Source organism: Ambystoma mexicanum, chromosome 4q (genome assembly GCF_040938575.1).
Source record: "Ambystoma mexicanum isolate Mex_15411 chromosome 4q, UKY_AmexF1_1, whole genome shotgun sequence".
NCBI lineage: Eukaryota > Metazoa > Chordata > Amphibia > Caudata > Ambystomatidae > Ambystoma > Ambystoma mexicanum.
The window spans coordinates 286,920,669-286,940,517 of record NC_090928.1 but is presented as its reverse complement, the minus strand read 5'-3'; the positions used below and the strand labels follow the sequence as shown (position 1 = coordinate 286,940,517).

The 19,849-nt window shown below is 45.3% G+C and overlaps 1 long non-coding RNA gene across 1 annotated transcript; it reads left to right on the top strand.

The window, feature by feature from the left end:
• Nucleotides 1-7,903: 7,903 nt before the first annotated feature.
• Nucleotides 7,904-8,973, top strand: LOC138468508 (uncharacterized). The gene is made up of 5 exons (XR_011268290.1): nt 7,904-8,012; nt 8,123-8,216; nt 8,313-8,388; nt 8,482-8,582; nt 8,730-8,973. It is a non-coding gene; the product is annotated as an uncharacterized lncRNA (long non-coding RNA).
• The last annotated feature ends 10,876 nt before the right edge of the window (nt 8,974-19,849 follow it).

Below are 19,849 nucleotides of genomic sequence, written 5' to 3'. Positions count from 1 at the left end.
CCAATAGGAGATCTGCTCACAAAACACTCACACCATACGTGAACCTATCACGGACCACGGTGGTCCCAGGCATTCAAGACACACTAGACTCTCTTGGCACCCAGGATGTGTATTGGGACCAGACATCCCAGCCCACAACCTGGATGCTCACAACAGGCCTGTAGAAGCCCACAAAAGCATTTGTGTTTCACGGGAAAGTACATGCCCAAATAAGGATGGCCCCGGGTCGGCTCGACCTGGGGAAGGTGAAGGCACAAGACGGTCAGCGGACAGGACAAAGAGCCTTGTGGTCTGGCCATTTTGGAAGCCAGGCCATTCATTTTGGCCAAACGCGAGAAGCGCGGTTAACAGGGCATAAGGGAGTTCAAAACACAAAGAAACGATCGCTGCCACCAGTCCCGTCCGTGACATACTTGCACAGTTCGTTATAAATCCATTGAGAGTTGCTAGGGCTTGTAGAATGACCCAAGAGTGCAGTAACTTAGCTTACAGTGCCCTCTTGTGCCATGTTGCGCTAAAAGCTGCAACAATGTTTCCCGGTACTGACTGTTTTAAGGGCATGTCAGTTTCCCCATAAGAATGGAGCGAAAGCCCAGAGGAGTGTGGCGGAAGGCTGCGCTTCTCTGGCAAAGTCTAGATCAGGGTGTAAAACAACAGCAAAAAGTTTGGGGGTTGCCACAAGGAAGGAAAATTACCTACAATATGAAATCTTTCCTAACAATAACCAAATAAGAGACACTAATGGACTAATGGAAAAAATACTCATTATATTACAAAAACACGTCTTGTATGACGTGTGCTATAGGGGATACAGTCAGTAACATTTATCGGATGAGGGGTGCTGGTCAATATGTTGCACATATGGATGATGCTCCTGGATTGGTCGGCTTCAGATTGTAACTTCGTGGAGCACATGGGTCAGCTGGGCTCATCTGGGAGAGGTGCGGGGTCAGGCGATGTCCACGTTGCTGTAAATTCAGACTATCTAACATTTGCCCTTTTGGCCACCTATGTCTTAGCATTTTTCATAAATCTCAAAATGCAATATATAGATGATTAGACTTTTGACATGAAAAATAAAAAGGATGGGTACATGGGTCCAGGTCACTTATCTAACACAGTATATCAATAACACATTTATCAAGTATCTCCTTAGATGTATTGTGGGTATTTTTACTGTTTGTTAGTACAAAAATAATATATGTCCACATGGGATTAGTGAAAGTGGTGAACTGGAGTAGCACAGGATCGAGGGGCATGCAATTGTTACATCAAAAGAGGTGTGGGGTTAGGGGGCGTGTGGTCTATATTTCTCTAGAAGGGTTCTGCTAGTGCAGAGGCAGATTTGAAGAGATATGTTTTTTTCCAGGACCAGGCTTCGGCCCGGTCACACACAGGGCAGGGATGTAAAAGGAAGAAGAGAGATACAGTATTTAGCTCTTTACAGTACAGATGACGACCAAGCTTCCGTGAGAACAGGATAGCCGCGGAGATGGCAGAGGGGAGGAGGTGGGGAGTTGGCATGCTGGCGGTGCACAGAGAATGAAGGGGAGAGGTACAAGCGTGCATTCAGTGTTTACATGCGGCCTACTAGAAAATGGAGTTGGTAGTTAACAAAATGGAGTCTCGTGGCTCCTAGGCCATGCACAGTTATGGGTCATTCAATGGTGGCCCCACACCTTGGCAAGCGGTGCGCTGCCAACCACGGAATGAGCATATCATGTGCGTTGTTAGGAATGAAGGGGGGGCCTGGGAGACCCTCCCTCCCTTACAACTTTCAATTAAAACATACACCAGCTGTCACTGGTTCCAACAAGCATTACAAACTCTATCTCACTGTAAAGTAGGGGGGGGGGGCTATGCTTAGGATTTCAGTGTCTGCATTAACAAGCCCAGATGACTGCTTTAAGAAACATTACTGCAGTTGGTCATCGTCCTTCTTTCAAAGCTGGCATGTGTCACTCAAATACACATTCACCATCTGTGCCCACCCCAATGCTCCTTTGACATCTTCTCAGAGGGGGCACGCCAACCCATTCCAGCTCTTCTCTTCTCGGGCAAGGCGTTCTCTCCTCCACCCTGTGCTACGCCATGCTAGGGGCATACGGCACCCTCTAGTCTGTCCTCTTCTGCCTGCTAGAGAGGCTGCTCTCAAACCCTCTCCTTCCACCTCCACTGTAACCACCGGTTAAAGCGCAATAGCAGTACTATGCAGGACTATGAAAAAGGAGTAAATGTACTGATGGAAAATTTGACTAACAGAGGGTACCCTGAGAAAGTTGTCAGACAGTCTGCCAAGTGGGATTTTAATAATAATAGGGAAGTCCTATTTGAGAAAAAGTTGACAAACAGTAAAGCTAACAATCATGATACTCCTTTAGTGTTTGTGAACACTTTCAGTAGCCTATCATATAAGGTCAAGGGCATCATCACTCAGAATTGGAAAAAGGTGATGAGTACCCCCCACCTTTGATAGATTTCATAAAGAGTACTAATATTCGAAATATTGTAATGAAGAATGACAAGCAAAATAAAGAAGTGAGTGCTTCAGAGCACTTTGTGGGGTATGCCTCAAGTGATTGGACACCACACGTATGGGACCTGTACTATGTGTTCCCAGACCAGTCAGATGACATCTATTGATTTGGGTCTACGTCAAGAATGGATTTTGAGAGAATACACTAATTGCAATACAGATACCATTGTTTATGTGATCAAATGCCCAGGCCCTCTTATCCACATTGGTAAAACCAATAGGAAATGCAAAACATGGATGATCGACACAGATGTTGCCTGAAAAACAAGATTGAAAAAGCACCCCTAGTAAAACATTTTGGAGAACTGGGCCACTCTAACATGGAATTTGAGTGAGGGATTTTAAAGAAAGTGGGCCTCATTACGAGTCCGGCGGTAACCGTGCCGGAAAAGCCGTCAGGCTACCATTGAACCCGTATTACCATTCCGCCTCCGTGATTCCCGGAATCACTGGGGCATTACAACCCCAGTGACTCGGGAATTCTGCAGGCGGAATTCTGTAAGTCCCCATTCCCATGGAGTCCTAAAGGACTCCATGGGGATGGGGACATTGGAAAGACCGGTTCCGTCTATGATGGAGCCGGTGTTTCCATTTGCACCTGCAGGCGGGTGGCGTTACTCCTGCCAGGTAAGACCTGGCGGGAGTGACACCTCCCGCCTGCAGGACTCTGTATTAGCCGGTCCGGAAAGAACGGTGGCAGCGGTTTTACTGGCAGGGTCATAATAAGAGCCATTTAGTAGGGCTCAATGAAAATATTGAGTGGCAGAATGTTAAGTAAGGACCTTGTTTGGGACATTCTAGGGGATTAATGCATAACATGCTAATAACCTTGTCTACGGGGAAAATGAATTGCATATATAATCATAACCACACATGCAAAACATGAGATTGGGTGTCTGCAGAACCATACATGCCAACATTCTGTGACCAAAAATCTGTAGGAATCTTAAAGTTTCAAAAATAGTCAGTCGAGGAGGTAATGATAGGAATAGGGCGCGTCAGCAGCCCATTGTCATTGAATGAGCCCGCCGCCGCGGGTGCATTCAATGACAATGAGGCGCCTGCCACGCCTTCTGCCATCACGCCAGCTCGGGGGAGCCCTTGAAAGACTCACCAGAGTTGACGTGGTGGGGGGGCTAATGGCGCCTTTTGTGAAAGGCACTTGCGGCGGAGGGGCGCCTTTAGCCCACCGCCGTGGACGCCTTTTACATCAAAGGCCTGCATGCTGCGCCTTCTCCCGCTACGCCAGCTCGGGGAAGTCCTTGAAAGACTCCCCCGAGCTGGCGTGGTGGGGGGCTAATGGCGCCTTTGACCAAAAGGCACCCGCGGTGGAGGGGCGCTTTTAGCCCACCGCCGTGGGTGCCTTTGACATTAAAAGCCTGCATGCTGCGCCTTCTCCCGCTACGCCAGCTCGGGGAAGTCCTTGAAAGACTCCCCGAGTTGGCGTGGTGGGGGCTAATGGCGCCTTTTGCCAAAGGCACCCGCGGCGGAAGGGCGCTTTTAGCCCACCGCCGTGGGTGCCTTTGACATTAAAAGCCTGCATGCTGCGCCTTCTCCCGCTACGCCAGCTCGGGGAAGTCCTTGAAAGACTCCCCGAGTTGGCGTGGTGGGGGGCTAATGGCGCCTTTTGTCAAAGGCACCCGCGGCGGAAGGGCGCTTTTAGCCCACCGCCGTGGGTGCCTTTGACATTAAAAGCCTGCATGCCGGGCATTCTCCCGGTGCGCCAGCTCGGGGGAGCCCTTGAAAGACTCCCCGAGCTGGCGTGGTCAAAAAAAAAAAAATGTAAAAAAAAAATTTTTTTTTTTTTTTTTTTTTTTACAAAAAAAAAATCGGTATTTCATGTCAAAAAATCGGTAGGCGGCAGGACTGCTTAAAAAGCGGTATCCTACCGCCTAAATCGGTAGGGTTGGCAAGTATGCAGAACAAGGGGGCCAAGGTCCAATGTCATCTAGGATGTGATCCCACCTACGATGGGATGTATGGAATGACAGCACTGTGAATTTGAAAATGATGTTAATGCCATCTATGAAGCTTGTATAGATTTGCATTGTGTAAACAAGAATCATTCTTACATATGGTCGGTGACTTTTGTCTCCACTCATGATTACTGTACTAATATGTCCTGTTGTGATAATCCTGAATGACTACTGGAATATAGATGCATGCCATCATTGTGAAAGTTATCTCTTGCTGTTAGGCAGTTCAGATGCTCCAGAGACCCCCACAGTTACTATTCTACAGCATCAGGCTGTTGCTGAATTCAGCAAGGTTTCAGCCCATGCCCACTGTTTGGCATATTAGATCGACTTGGGCTAGTCTTGATACACAATTTAACTACTGCCAGTACAATCATCTTTATTATTACAACTTTCTTCTGATACAATTCGATGTCACCCGGGGTCACTAGGTCACTTTGGCGGCGTCATCCGCATCATTATCTTTAAAATAACATATACCTTTAAGAAACACCGTATCACACACAGCGCAACGTGCCACAGACCACGTGCCCCATGTCATGTGCTTGTTTGTCATTAAAACGTACGATTTGCGTCACACGTCAGGACACATTTACTCTTGTTCTCTTAGTACGGGATCCAGTTGGAGAGCTGTCACAACACGCGGTTGACGAACTTTGCCATGCGCAGAGGTAAGCTTCAATCTTCCTCACTTATATTAGACTCGGTTAGCTTACTGCACCTTTTCACTTTGGCTGGTTGATTTATAACGTGTGTTTGTCTCCCCTTGCCGTTTCCCCAGCCCGATCCCAACTCTAACGGACGGCCTGGTGTTTCATGATCCCATTCAGTGGGACTAGCTACGAGGGATACACCCATGTTCTACGAACCATCACTGCAAGACTTTTGATGTTGCATTACGCTAGACTCAGCTTTATTCCAGCCATGCCCTGACGCCGTATGGAACAACTAGATCCCATTCTTGGGCCATATTTATGATAATTCAGTCATTTACCTCAGAACACTTCTGTGTAATATTTATTTTTTCCAGTTTCGCTCTGAAACTCCAGCATCAATATGTTTTTTGATACACGGAGTAAGGGAATCATTCCACTCTCCCATTCTTTGCCCCCTCTTTACTCAGATCAACGACCTGAACAAGTCAGAGACTCTTTCTCTTTCTTAATGGATACTTGCAACTACACAAGCGCATGACCAGCACACAGTGAAAAGCGCGTGCGACAAGCGACTACCAGTAAGTCTTTTCTACAGGCCACTGGTACAACTTTCTAAGTGTACACATGTCGTAGGCCGTTTGTAAACAACCCGTTGGGTCTCAAGAGTTGCGTGATAGACCTTTTGGGCCTAATAGCATGGCATATCTCTGTTTCCTGTTTTTCTATGCCGATTCCACGTTGAATGCTAACACTCTGTGCTATGTAGACTAAGTAACAGTCTCACATCCACAACAGAGAGACTAATATGATGCTAAAAAATAAAAAACATAAAACTAATTAAAAGCAATATGAATTTATATCCATTATGTATAATGTAGCACCTTTTTATACTTAGGACAAGGTGATCCTTGCCATAGAACCTATGATCCATCCAGCCGACGTGCCTCTGGACGTCGTAAACTAATTTTGGAGACGGATGATTTTCTCACCGACTCTGTCACACCTGACCTAGAGAAAACAAGTAAGAGATTGTTTTTGAATTGGATGTCACACAACGTTATTTTGTTATTTGGTTTTTAAGTAACTGTTTTAAATTGTCAATATTTGTACATAACCCTAAGTATATACACTTAGTATATCATATTAATTGGCGTTTTTTTTGTTCTCCATCGCAATGCAGTTCTTTGATGATATCGGCAGTAGGTAGCTGTTGATAACCAAACTGTACAGCTTCTGTTTCTGCATAGCTAATGAATTGTACATACATCTCTTTAGATTGATGATGTTCCATCTACATCATACACAACACTCACTATGAAGAAATCATTTTTCCTGAAGATGGCCACTACACCCGCTTCTGAATGGACACTTGAGAAAATGTCTAATTCGCCCCTTGGCCGAAACATGTCGACACCCCATGTCTCTAATAATGTCTAAAGTTAGCCATTATAGTTAAACAACTTCATGTGAAATTAGGGTTTATTAAATTACCCATTTCTCTTTTTCTTTTGTCTTTTGATCTTTTTATGTCTCATTTGTTGTATGTCTAATTTTTGATGCATTGATGTATGAACTCTCCTTGGTTTTTATTATTTATACTATTAAAATTGGATATATTTTTTGTGTATTTCGTCTGCTGAATATGCTTTCTTTTGCTAATTAGCAGTATTGCTGTTGTCTGAAATGTGTTGTGGCGATGTTTAATCTTGTGTGACTACAATCGCTCAATCTCTACTACTACTAGGGTCAAAGTAGTGATGGGTAATCAATTCTCTGTGCTTCTGGCACCATCTTTATTCACGTTCATTGTCCCTTTTGAGAATTGTTCCCCCGTAAACAAAAAATTGGGATTTTGCCCTCTCCTTTTTCTTGATACCTGACCACTGGAATTACAGCACCTGGATTTATGAACATGAATATTTACTGCATATTGTGGGGGACATTCGATTCCATTCATGATTACGATACTAAAATGACCTGTTTGTAAAATCGTATCTGACCTAGTGAAAGTTGGGGTATGTACACTTGTTTGCATTTACGGTACTATAAAACTACACTTGTTTTTCTTGAATGCTCTGGTCCTCGAGATCCTGCTGGAGAAGGGTCATGGTTACAGACATCTTTATACCAACGTAATCACGGTCTTTACAGGGTGTCTATCCCTCACCCTCAGCTTCTGTATTATTGCAGCTTGACATTCCCCATATGCATATTTGGGGAGGGATTCTGGCTCGTAATGTAATATGTTTATTTAGTGAGCCTTCCCTTTAGGGAGAACCCCCTTATTTTTCGGGAAGGGACATATTAACATATTAACAACTTGGTACCTTTGAGAAACCTTTTATTAGTCTTTCTGTATCTCTTTTTCATATGACATCACGTGTAGTCAGTAATGGATGAGGCATGGCACTCGCAGAATGTGTGTACGAGAGTTCTAGATGTTTTGAGCATTATTCCAAGCGCCCACACAATGTTTGACATCATCACGTAACGTGATAATGTCATTACCGCAGAACGTTTGGACCGGCCTGAAAGATGGCGGATCTGGCCTCTATGTGTGTGTTTAATGGCTGGGAACAAGGATCTCACCTTATTGTTAGGTAAGATTGCATGATTAGAGAGGGTGAAATGCCATATGATCACTGACTGGGCAAGGTTCTGAGTGCCTATAGGAGGGCCCTTTGTTGGACGCTGATTGATTTGTAATTCAATTTATTTTTTGATTGGTACAGGACAATTTGGGTGTTCTAAGGAAAGAATGAATGATAACTACTCCTGATTGAAGGAATTAGCCACTATGCATTTGTTTGTTGTGCGGTAGCAAGCAGCTTGCCCTATTGAGAGGTAAGATTGGACTAGTGGAAGGTGTCATAAGGCCAAATGTTCCTTGATTATACATGGACTGGGGCTTTTACAGAATCGCCCTTATACTGGGTTCTGTTTGATTTGTGCAGGACTACCCCAGCGCCTTGAGGAAAGAATAAGTGATACCCACACCTGATAGAAAAGATTTGTGGTTTCTAAGTGATCAGCCAGTTTCTCAAGCAAGTGAGTACCTGTTTTATGGAGAAGATAATATTTAGATCTAGAGTAAGCCATTGACTGATGGGATTCTCCTTTTTGGTTTTCTCTCCTGGCTCATAGATGTGGGAACAATGATAGATTGAGGAATAGATAACCCAGAAAGCCTCAATTTTTCCTGCAATTTTTGATGGGGAAGGTAAGGATACAATGGGAGTTTCTAGATTGTGTTACTCTAGCTAACTGAAATATACTACAATATCATTAAGTAAGAACATATTTTGTTTTGCAGGCAGTGAATGGAGAGGGAGTGAGCTTATCGTTACAGCGTCTCTATGCAACATTTGGAGTTGCTTTTTCTGCCTGATGAATTATCTATGCAGGCACACTCAGGTACACTATTTACAGTATACTTGTCTATTCCTTGTGGTGTCTATTCTTCTTGTCTATACCTTGTGAAGGATGTTAGCTAGGTCTAATAACAGACCACTGAAGCTCATATATTTATATATGTTTTTAATTGTGTACCCACCTATACAGGGACTCTGACGAGTAATACAAGAAGTAACCAGAGGGAATTGTTTTCTTCCACCACCACCTATAAGAACACATTTTCTATACATCTTCTGCCCCTGAGGAATGTCCAGCAAGTAACAGCATTTCAGGACAGAAACTTATATAAGTCGGTCTAATGTGGCACATGGTGTAAAATAGGTTAAAATAACCATCACTGTGTTAGGTTGAGTCATTGTTACTCACGTGTACATTTGGATTTGTTTTTTGTATTATTGTTTGATGACCAAAGTATTTAAACACAATGTTTTGTATATAATGTGGTTTTAAGTTGTTCTTTTTGATATGAGTAAGTAGGTGGTTCTACTTACCTTTTGATGTATTAAATACATGTTATATGTTTTACCTAAGGGACTATATATATTTTGTCGATCTCAGTGCTATCTCCTTGTATTTGTTTAAAGGTAGATAGCTAGTGTCTTTTGTTTTGTGTAGGGGATCATGCATGTGGTACTGGGGGGTTACGACCTTTCTTTTGATTGATAACAGATATTATATTCCCATTGGTTTGGAAGGCCCACACTGTGTAGTGGGAAAACAACTTTGTAAGAATATTGTTTACCACAGGGGCTGTACCTTTCCCTATGCATACTACACTATTTTGCAGGGAGATCGCTCCATACCTTCCCTTTCCTTCACTATCTAACAGGGATAGAGTCCTCCTCCTCCCTTCTGCACACTTCTGCAGGCATTTCCCTCCTCAGCCCCTCTGCTTCATCACTCCTCTTGGGTCCGAGCCGACCCTAACATCATCACTAACCAGTCCTGTGCTCACCTCTGACCCCATTCTTCACCCACTAGCAACCTCGCCCGGCTCATCAACTCCTGGCCGCCACCTATTATACACCCGACATATGCTCCCCCACCACTAGTTGCCCTCTGGGGTAAATCCCTCCTACTCTTTGTGATCCTTTTGTCCCATACCTCTCCCCTACCTTCTGACATGCTGCAAGCCACCACCCCTGCGAGGGCCCCATCCGAAGCCACTCTGCGCTGTGGCCTCCCCTCCCCAGGCCCTGTCTCCCTCAAAACTTCCCATACTGCCCATTTCAGCTGGGCTTTTGATGCCCTGCTAATAATCCTCAGCTCCTCCCGCAAAGCCTGGGCCTCCACCAAACCCTCTGACCCAGAAACCTGTACTGCAATCCTGCTACACTAAGGAAAATTGATCAATTAATGACACCGACCCCAACAGCACCCCAAACACCTACTTCCTCCTGAGCCTGGTTGTATAGATCTCCCTACTACTGGCTTATTTATAATATATGTATAGTAAGGAAGTGCCTAACCTGACTAAGTATACTTTATATAATGTCTTTATTATTAATTATACTATATACTCTTAATGGCAGTCAGGGGCCCACCCCCTTCCAAAGACGAAGGCTCCCAATAATGTCTCACCTCACTAAGAAAAAGTATTTCCCGCAAGATATACAATCTCGATAGCATTCCTAAATTCTTTAAAAGATAAACTTTTCATAAAATTCTTCCCTAGCCGGCCCAGAGCTGACAAGCAGCTCTCAATCAATCCTGTGGGAGGCTACCTGATAGGGAGAATGCTCAGAAATGTGCCAATTTCCTCTACCTTAGAGACCTCCAGCAACTTTGCTGGATTTTGAGGACTTGATGTTTTTACCTGGAGAGAGTGAGACCCTTTTTTTTCCACTCTCTCATGTATTTTAATGTGATTTCTGAGCTTTGTGTTTCTTTTGGTTATGGAGCCTGACAAACTCAATAGGCATCATCTTTTACAATGTGTCACACAGCACCTTCAGTGCAGTGACACAGGGAAGTATTTCCGATTTCCCAAAGGTTTGAGTACCTTCTCTGGGATAAACTATTGTTTCCTAGAGCAGTAAGGTGAAATTGACTTTACTTATATTTGTAACTTTCTAGACCCAGCACACACTATTTTATAATAGGGTGCTGCGGGTTACCTAGTATCCCCTTTGTCTAGCTTCTCATGTAACATTTTTATGTTACCCTTTCCTCACTGAATGGCTGGTGGCAGTGGTTTAGCTTTTACTACTGTGGTGCACATTTACCACGGACTACGTTTTCAGCTGCAGTAAAGCACCCAAGGATGCAATTTTTGTCAAAATGGCCCAGTCTTCTTTTTTCGCCATTTCTTTGTGGAAAGGTCCTTCTTGAGATTTACTCTGCGCGTCAAACCAGGTTTGGTCCCTTTGTTCATTTTGCCTTTGGTGGGATTCATGAGTGAAGCCCGCCTCTGGCTCCAGGGTGTCTGGGGTGAGAAGGAAGTGAGGGAGGTGCCCGATAACTAACTTTGCTTAGTTTCCTAGGAGACCCAAATGCACTCTGTGATGATTGGCTAGCTGACTGTCTGGCAAGGACAGCCACCCTGCTGGGTGAGTGACAGCTATTCTGGAATGAAAGGGAGAGAACTGTATAAAAGGAAAGTCTTTTGGCTTGGAAGGCAGAGTTGACCACTGGATGAAGGAACCAAAGAATAACTTGAAGAGGATGCCTGTTGCAACTCCTGAACCATTGGTTTTCCCGGTGAAGCCCTGCTGCAGTGACGAAACGCCAAGTTTGTATTGACAGAGAAGCCCCTGCAAGGACGACTTCTTCCCTTGAGTTGGTGGGACCAATCAACTCCAAAGTAAGCCACCTGGCCATCCATCTTGGAGCTGACTGAATTTCCACAGAGTTGCTGCTGGAAACCGTAGAGCCAGGGAGAGGAACATCAGTTTGTGTGCGTTGCTTTTAATTGGCCAAGAGCTCCAGAAAGATCTTCCAGACTCCCAAGAAGCAGGAATGACCTAGCCTGAGCCCCCTCAACAGAGTGCGGGACCCCAGAAGCAAGGAAAGTCCATCTCCACAGCCAGGGACTGTGGTGTTGCTATTTGCGGTAGACGTGAAGAGCTGAAACACTGAACAGCCACTGAAAGTTAAGTTTGACGGTTGTGAGTTTTGACCATACTAGTGCAGTGCAGGAATCCCCTGACGTCCTCCCTCTTGTTCCCATGACTGAGGCCCAGCAACAGTGAGATCTGCAGAGCTGTACAGGAACAGGAGTCATCTGCTGCATCTTTTCTTTATTTTAAAGGTACTGTACAAAGTCTGAGAGAATTTACCTCTTGCTGTACAGTTGCTAGAATCTTCTACTACTCACCAGCCTAACAGCTTGTGGCCCTACATTGATTCATCTTTTTCTTTAAAGACTCCTGAAACATTGTGCAAAGACTTTTCTACCCATCTTCAAAGAAGTGCTTCAGCCTATCTAGACTCTTACCTTTTGACTTTGGCTTATCCTGTTTAAACTGATTGGGCCTCATTACAACCTAGGCAGCTGCGGAATGAACGGTGCCAGTAAGGGACTGGCACCGTTCATTCCGGGCTGCCCTATTACGATGTCTGCAGTGGGTCCCGCTAAGTAATGCCTGGTCAGCCCAGGCGTCCTTAGTAGGACCCGCTAGCAGACCAGGATGCTAACAATGGGCCCATCGACTCTTTGCATGCCTAAAGAAGCAGTGAGTATGTATGATGCCAAACTTGATATTTTGGATTGATTGGGTGCTTTTGAGTATAACTATAGGATTCAGGGTTACACAGGGAATCAGCTGATTCATTGGCTTCTGTCTAGGCTTCCCCAGGTTGCGACTGATGCTGTAGTGGAGGTGGGGGCACTTGAAAGTAAGGATTATGAACGTGTAAAGCTAGCTTTGATAGCTAGATTTGGGAAAACTCCTTCCCAGTACCTTAAGAGGTTTAGGACCCTCAAAAAGACTGGTGGTACCCCTTGGGCTACCTCTGTGTGTGAATGTTTGAAGAACTTAGATGGTTGGGTTAAGGGTTACAGAGTAACTACTTTTGAAGTTATGAGAAGTGTATTTTTGTTGGAATCTATTTTTGGTGCCTGCTCTCCTGAGCTGACACAGCACTTGGCTGACTCAAAAGAGATTGATCCCAAGAAGCTGGCAAAAGCTGCTGACTTGTGGGTTGCCAACAGTGCTTCACACAAGGATTCTGGGGCCACTCACAAAAATGATGAGGGGAAACAGCACAAGAAAGATGACAAAGATAATTCTAAAACCTCCCATCCAAAAGAGGGCCACAAACATAGGAAGGCTAAGCCACATGGGAAACTAGGACAGTCTAGAGATACCTCTGGTGCCAAACCAAAGGGAGGTCAGCCACAACCCCCATTCCAGAAAACATTTGTTAAATTGTATGCTTGTGGGTCCACTGACCATGTGAAAGGGGATCCCAGATTCAAGGGTAAACCTTCAGGGGTCCACACTGCCTCCTTAGCCTTCATCCCTAAGGGAGAAGTACATATGGCAAGTGGAAACTTTTACCTATTAGCTGAAGTCCTCATTGGGATCTCAGCCAGTGTTTCTTTAGTGTCCCTGGGCCTGTACCAGATAACACAAAATAATACTACAAGGACAGTGTACTTGTAAATGGTCAGGAGACCCCTGTCATCACAGTGGTGGATGAAACCTTTTTGAAACCTGAGGATGTTGCTAAGGCACCCAAAGGACCCACTAAGCTTGCTGGAGGCCCTCTCCAGATGGTTCCAATACTACCAGCTCTCATCCAGTGCAACAATATGACTATAAGATTACCTGTCAGTATTCAGAGTGAGGTGCCTGGGAGAGTCCTGTTGGGGAATGACTTAAAGACTCTTGGAGTTGTATCAAGCACCCACAGTCCTACCAGTAAAAGGAAGCAGGACCAAACTAAGAAGGCCAGAGAGCTCACCTTGGATGACTCTCAGTGGGTTGTTACAGAAGAACCTATAACACCAAGTGCACAGGAAGGACCAACTTCTACTTCCAGGAAGAAAAAAACAAAGGGGAACCCCAGGGTCCCAGTAAATAATAAGAGTAGCACTCCAGTGCATAAAACCAGGACATTCCTGAGAGGACAGTCCCAAGTCACACCTGTGACTCCTACACCAGCTGAGGCTGAGTGTGAGAAACCACCAGAGGATGGTGAGTCAGCTACCGATGAAACGGAGCTGGAAGAAGACCTTCCTCCTGTTGGAGATCTGGATCCTAAAGAACATCCTGAGCTGCAGACTTTACTTGCAGAAGGTGGCTCCTGTAGGGCAGACTTCAGCAGAGGTCAAATAGAGTGTCCTACGATTGAAGGTCTTCGCCAACAGACAGCTTCACAGCTGGAAGGGCAAGAGCCAGGGAAGCACAGGTTATACTGGGAGGATGGCCTCCTCTACAGTGAACCTATGGAGTCTACTCCTGGGGACTTCAGAAAACTTGTAGTGCCTCAAGAAGTAAGACCTCAGTTCCAACAGTTAGCCCATGAGATCCGTTTAGCTGGTCACTTAAGCTTTAAGAAAACCAAAGAAAGAATTTCTCTGTATTTCTATGGGCCCAAGATGGGGTCTGATGTAGATAAATTCTGTAGGAGCTGTCACACTTGTCAGACATCTGGCAAGAGTGGAGCCAATAATATGGCACGTTTTGTGCCTCTCCCAGTGGTGGGAGTCCCTTTTGAGAGGATGCGAATTGACATTGTTGGTCCCCTAGACCCACCGACATCTTCAGGCAACCGATTTATATTGGTTGTGGTAGACCATGCTACCAGGTAACCTGAAGCAGTACCTATGAGGACAGTCACAGCTCAGGCCATGGCTAAGGCCCAACTTGGTATTTTTACGAGAGTACGTTTTCCTAAGGAGGTGATCTCTGACAGGGGGACCAATGTTATGTCCCACTACATGCAAGCCATGTGGAAAAACTGTGGAGTAACCTACTGTTACGGACTTGATGGTCGTGCAGAGTATGAATACCTCTGTCCCCAAGTACCACACAGGCAATACCAGAAACACTGCCTGTGCGGTCTTTGAGGCCACAGGTGTGGTAGTCTGTCGGGCCTGGATTCGGGAACAGCCAGAAGAACCCCTTGAACGCTGTAAGGCAATAAATGTTTATGTACAGGGCAGAATGTAACAACACAAGAACACAGGAAGAGGTATCTAAGGACTGCTTACCTATGAGCACTGAAAGGTCACCCAGAGATGGGGAGGAGGACTGGACCCCGGACAATGATCCGTGGCTAGCTTCTCCTAGTGAGGTATGGCAGAGGTGAGCCACCGGGATAGCTTGTTGGAGTCAGGGGCACAGACATGTAAACACCTAGCGTAGGGCCGATGGCCAAAGTTCCAAGACAAAACGTAATCCGTAGAGTATCCAAAAGACAATTCCGTGGTCTGGCAACAAAAGGTCCAAAGTTCCAAAACAGATTCAGGGCGCAGGCAAAGACAGTCCGTAAGACAAAACGTGGTCGCGAAGGAAATCCAAATCCGAAACGAAGAATGAAGCGTCACACAATCCTGGAGGAAACAGCTGTGAAGCAACGCTTCCGTGTTTCCGAACACATTTAACCAATAGCAGAAGTCACGTGATGCATAACACGGAAGCGTTGATGCGTGATGGAACGTCACGTGATCTGTGATGTGCAGGTCTCCGTGAATGGTATTGGGTGTTGTGACCAAGCGGGATTCTCCAGTTTAGTTGCCAATGACGGGAGGGGCGATACACGCCAGGTCTATCATACCGTGCTCTACTAAGGGCGAGAGGACGTAAAGATGTTTATGTGCCTGGGTGTGTGTGTCGGATTATGGGATGGATGGAGGCTGAAGGCGGGTGGAGACGTGTACCTGTAGGGGGTGCACTTGGTTGTGCGGAAGACGTGACACCTACAAGTTCTCAACAGCCTACCATCCCCAGACCAATGGATTGGTAGAGAGGTTTAACAGAACTATGAAGAGCATGATAGGTGCTTTAGAAGAACACCTTAGAAGAAAGTGGGACCTTCTACTGCCATGCCTTCTCTTTGATTAAAGATAAGTCCCTCAAGAAGGGGTTGGATTCAGTCCCTTTGAGCTTCTCTATGGCCATTCGGTTAGAGTTCTGACCAATCAAGGAGGGGTTAGAGAGTGTTCCTTCCCACAAGCCAGTGAGAGTCACTGACTATGTATTAGGTCTCCAAAGGAGAAGGACACACGTGATGACAGAAGCTTCTGATAACGTGAAAGCAGGTCAGGCTCTGGTGAAGCATTGGGTTGACCAGGAGGCCAACATGGTTGAGTTTACTCAAGACCAGCTAGTTCTTGTTATGGTGCCTACAAGGCAGAGGGCCTTGCAGGACAAATGGATTGGACCCTTCAAGGTTGTGGGAAAACTTGGAGAGGTCAATTACTTGGTGGACTTAGGCAATCCTAAGGAGGCTCCCAGGGTCTTTCATACCAACCGTCTAAATGCCTATGTCTCTAGACCAGAACTGGGAGTTCTGCTCTTAGCATCTGCTCAGGAGGAGGAAGAGGAGAGTGAACCTCTGCCTGATCTCCTCAGGGGACAACCTTTAGATGGGAAGATAGAAAGAGTCAATCTTTCTTCTGATCTGACACTGGAATAGCAGGTAGAGTGCAACTCTCTGTTAAATCAGTTTGTCTTCTAGTTTTTACTGAAACCAGGCTTGACCCCTTGGGGCCAGCATGAGATTCTCACTGGTGACTGTCTACCTGTTAAAAGCAGAGTTTACAGGATGTAAGACCACGTAGGAACCCACATAAAGTAAAAGGTCAAGAAGATGATTAATCTTGGAGTAATAGAACCCCCTACCAGTCCATGGGCTAGCCCAGTAGTGCTAGTACCCAATGCAGGATCCAAGGAGTTTACATTCTGTGTGGACTATAGAGCTCTTAATGCAGTCACCACAACTGATGCCCTTTGTTTACCTAGGACAGATGAGCTGGTGGACAAACATGGTTCAGCCAAGTACCTCAGTACATTTGACCTAAAATCAGGCTATTGGCAAATATCTCTGACAGACCATGCCAAGGAGATAACTGCATTTTCAACCCCAGGATGCCTCTACCAGTTTAAGGTTATGCCTTTTGGACTAAAGAATGCCCCTGCCACATTCCAAAGGATGGTCAATCCTGTTATGAATGGGATGGAGGACTTCTGCATGGCATACTTGGATGACATTGCAGTGTACAGCCCTACTTGGAATGAACATATTGATCACCTAGGCTATGTGTTGCAGGCTTTTGAGCAGGCCAATCTGACCATAAAGGCACGTTAATGTGGTCTACCTTGGCCATGAGTTAGGAGGAGATGAAATAAGGCCATTGGCTAGCAAGGTACAAGCTGTACAAGACTGTGCCACCCCTACTACTCAAACCCTATTGAGAGCCTTTTTAGGTCTCACAGGTTACTATAGGAACTTCATAGACCATAGCTTATCCCTTGAATGTGATCTCCTCACCCAAATTCCCCAAGAAGGTCAGGTGGAATGAATAATTCACAAAAGCATTTGATGGACTTAAGAAAGCCCTTTGTCAAGCTCCAGTCTTAAGAGCTCCTTACTACAACCAATATTTTATTGTTCAAACAGATGCTACCAATACAGGGATATGTGCGGTTCTGAGTCATCTGGATGAGAAAGGCAGGGAACACCCAATCTGCTTTATCAGTAGGAGACTGAAGGACCCTGAAACAAGGTGGGCAACCATAGAATGTGGGTGTTTTACCATTGTGTGGTCATTGAAGAAGTTTAGACCATACTTGTATGGATCTACTTTTGTAATTCAAACAGACCACCAATCCTTGGATTGGTTAATGCAGATGAAGGGGGAGAATTCTTAATTGTTAAAATGGTCAATCAGCCTACAGGAGTTTGATTGTACCATTGAACAAAGGTCAGGGTGTAATCACCAATCACCAAAATGCTGATGGTCTCTCCAGAAAGTATGACCGACTGGAGTAAGGAGATTCATCCAGAGGTGGATTAAATCCTCCTGTCCCTTAGTCTGGGGGGGACGCGTGTTAGGATGAATTCTCAGAAAGGTGCCGATTTCCTCTACTTTAGAGACCCCCAGCAACTTTGCTGGATTTTGTGGACTTGATTATTTTACCTGGAGAGAGTGAGACCCTTTTTCCCACTCTCTCATGTATTTTATTGTGATTTCTGAGCTTTTTGTTTCTTTTGGTTATGGAGCCTGTCAAACTCCATAGGCATCATCTTTTACATTGTGTCACAAAGCACATTCAGTGCAATGGCACAGGGAAGTCTTTCCGATTTCCCAAATTTTTGAATACCTTATCTGGGATAAACTACTGTTTCCCAGACTAGTAAAGTGAAATTGACTTTACTTACATGTGTACATTTCTAGACCAAGCACAATCTATCTTACAATAGGGTGCTGGAGGGGTTACCTATATCCCCTGTCTCTAGCTTCTCAGGTAACATGTTTATATTACCCTTTCGTCACTGAATGGCTGGTGGCAGTGGTTTCATTTTTACTGCCATGATGTGCATTTACCGTGGGCTACGTTCGCAGCTGCAGTAAAGCACTCAAGGGTGCCATTTTTGTCAAAATGGCCCTAGTCTTCTTTTTTCACCATTTCTTTGTTTAAAGGTCCTTCTTGAGATTTACTCTGCATGCCAAAACAGGTTTGGTCAGTTTGTTCATTTTGCCTTTGGCCGGATTCACGAGTGAAGCCCGCCTCTGGCTCCAGGGTGTCTGGGGTAGGCAGGAAGTGAGGCAGGTGCCCGAAACTCCCTGTGCTTAGTCTCCTAGGAGACCCAAATGCACCCTGGGATGATTGGCTGGCTGACTGTCTGGCAAGGATAGCCACACTGCTGGGTGAGTGACAGCTAGGCTGGAATGAAAGGGAGAGAACTGTATGAAAGGCAAGTCTTTTGGCTTGCAAGGCAGAGTTGACCACTGGACAAAGGAACCGAAGAAGAACTTGAAGAGGACGGTTTGCCCGGTGAAGCCCTGCTGCACTGCTGAAACGCCAAGTTTGCATCGACAGAGAAGCCCCTGCAAGGACGACTTCTCCCCTTGAGTTGGTGGTACCAATCAACTCTAAAGTAAGCCACCTGGACATCCATCTCGGAGCTGGTTGAATTTCCATAGAGTTGCTGCTGGAAACCGTAGAGCCAGGTAGAGGAACACCAGTTTGTGTGCATTGCTTTTAAGTTGGCCAACAGCTCCAGGAAGATCATCCGGGCTCCCACGAACCAGGACTGACCAAGCCTGAGCCCCCTCAACAGAGTGCGGGACCCCAGAAGCAAGGAAAGTCCATCTCGACAGCCAGGAACCACAGTGTTGCTATTTGCAGTAGACGCGAGGAGATGAAACAATGAACAGCCACTGAAAGTGAAGTTTGCTGGTTGCAAGTTTTGACCATCCCAGTGCAGTGCAGGAGTCCCCCGAAGTCCTCCCTCTTGTCCCTATGACTGAGGCCCAGGAACAGTGAGATCTGCAGAGCTGCACAGGAGCAGGAGTCATATGCTGCTTCTGTACAAAGTCTGAGAGAACTTACCTCTTGCTTTAGAGTTGCTTGCATCTTCTACTACTCACATGCCTAACAGTTTGTGGCCCTACATTGATTCATCTTTTTCTTCAAAGACTTCTGAAACATTGTGCAAAGACTTTTCTACCCATCTTCAAAGAAGTGCTTCAGCCTATCTAGACTCTTGCCTATTGACTTTGGCTCAGCCTGTTTAAACGGAATGACTCTTTTTGGGGGATCTGAAAGTATTTGCCTGCTTAAGAAATATTTGTTGTACCTTGTTTGCTCTAATAATATTTCAATTTTTACTTGCTCTTAACTAATTCTGAATGCCAACAGTAATACATTAATCTCAACAGCACCCTAGCAATTGAAGTCACCTGAGGGTGTAGGTCTCTCCTGTATGCCATCCCAAATGGGTATTTACTGATTCTGAACTAAGAGATTGTGTCATTTTGAAGTATATGTTTGTGGTGTTTAACAGTGCTCCCTTCTGAAGAAGGCTTATATTAACTGACTGGTAAATAAATTAATAATTGTTTATCAAGAAACCCTGTGTGTAAATGTCTGCTTGAATACATATCACTTTGAACCTCTGTGCAACTCCCCTACAACTCACATTAACCCCTCTTGAGATAAGCCTGGCTACTCGTCCACAATATCAACCTTTGTAGTACAGACTTATACCAAAGGTTGGGTTATTACTGCCAGGAGGTCAGGGTGTTTGTAGTGCACCCTAAGAGTACTGCATACAATCTTGCCTAACACTACCAAACGGCTCCCTTCAAT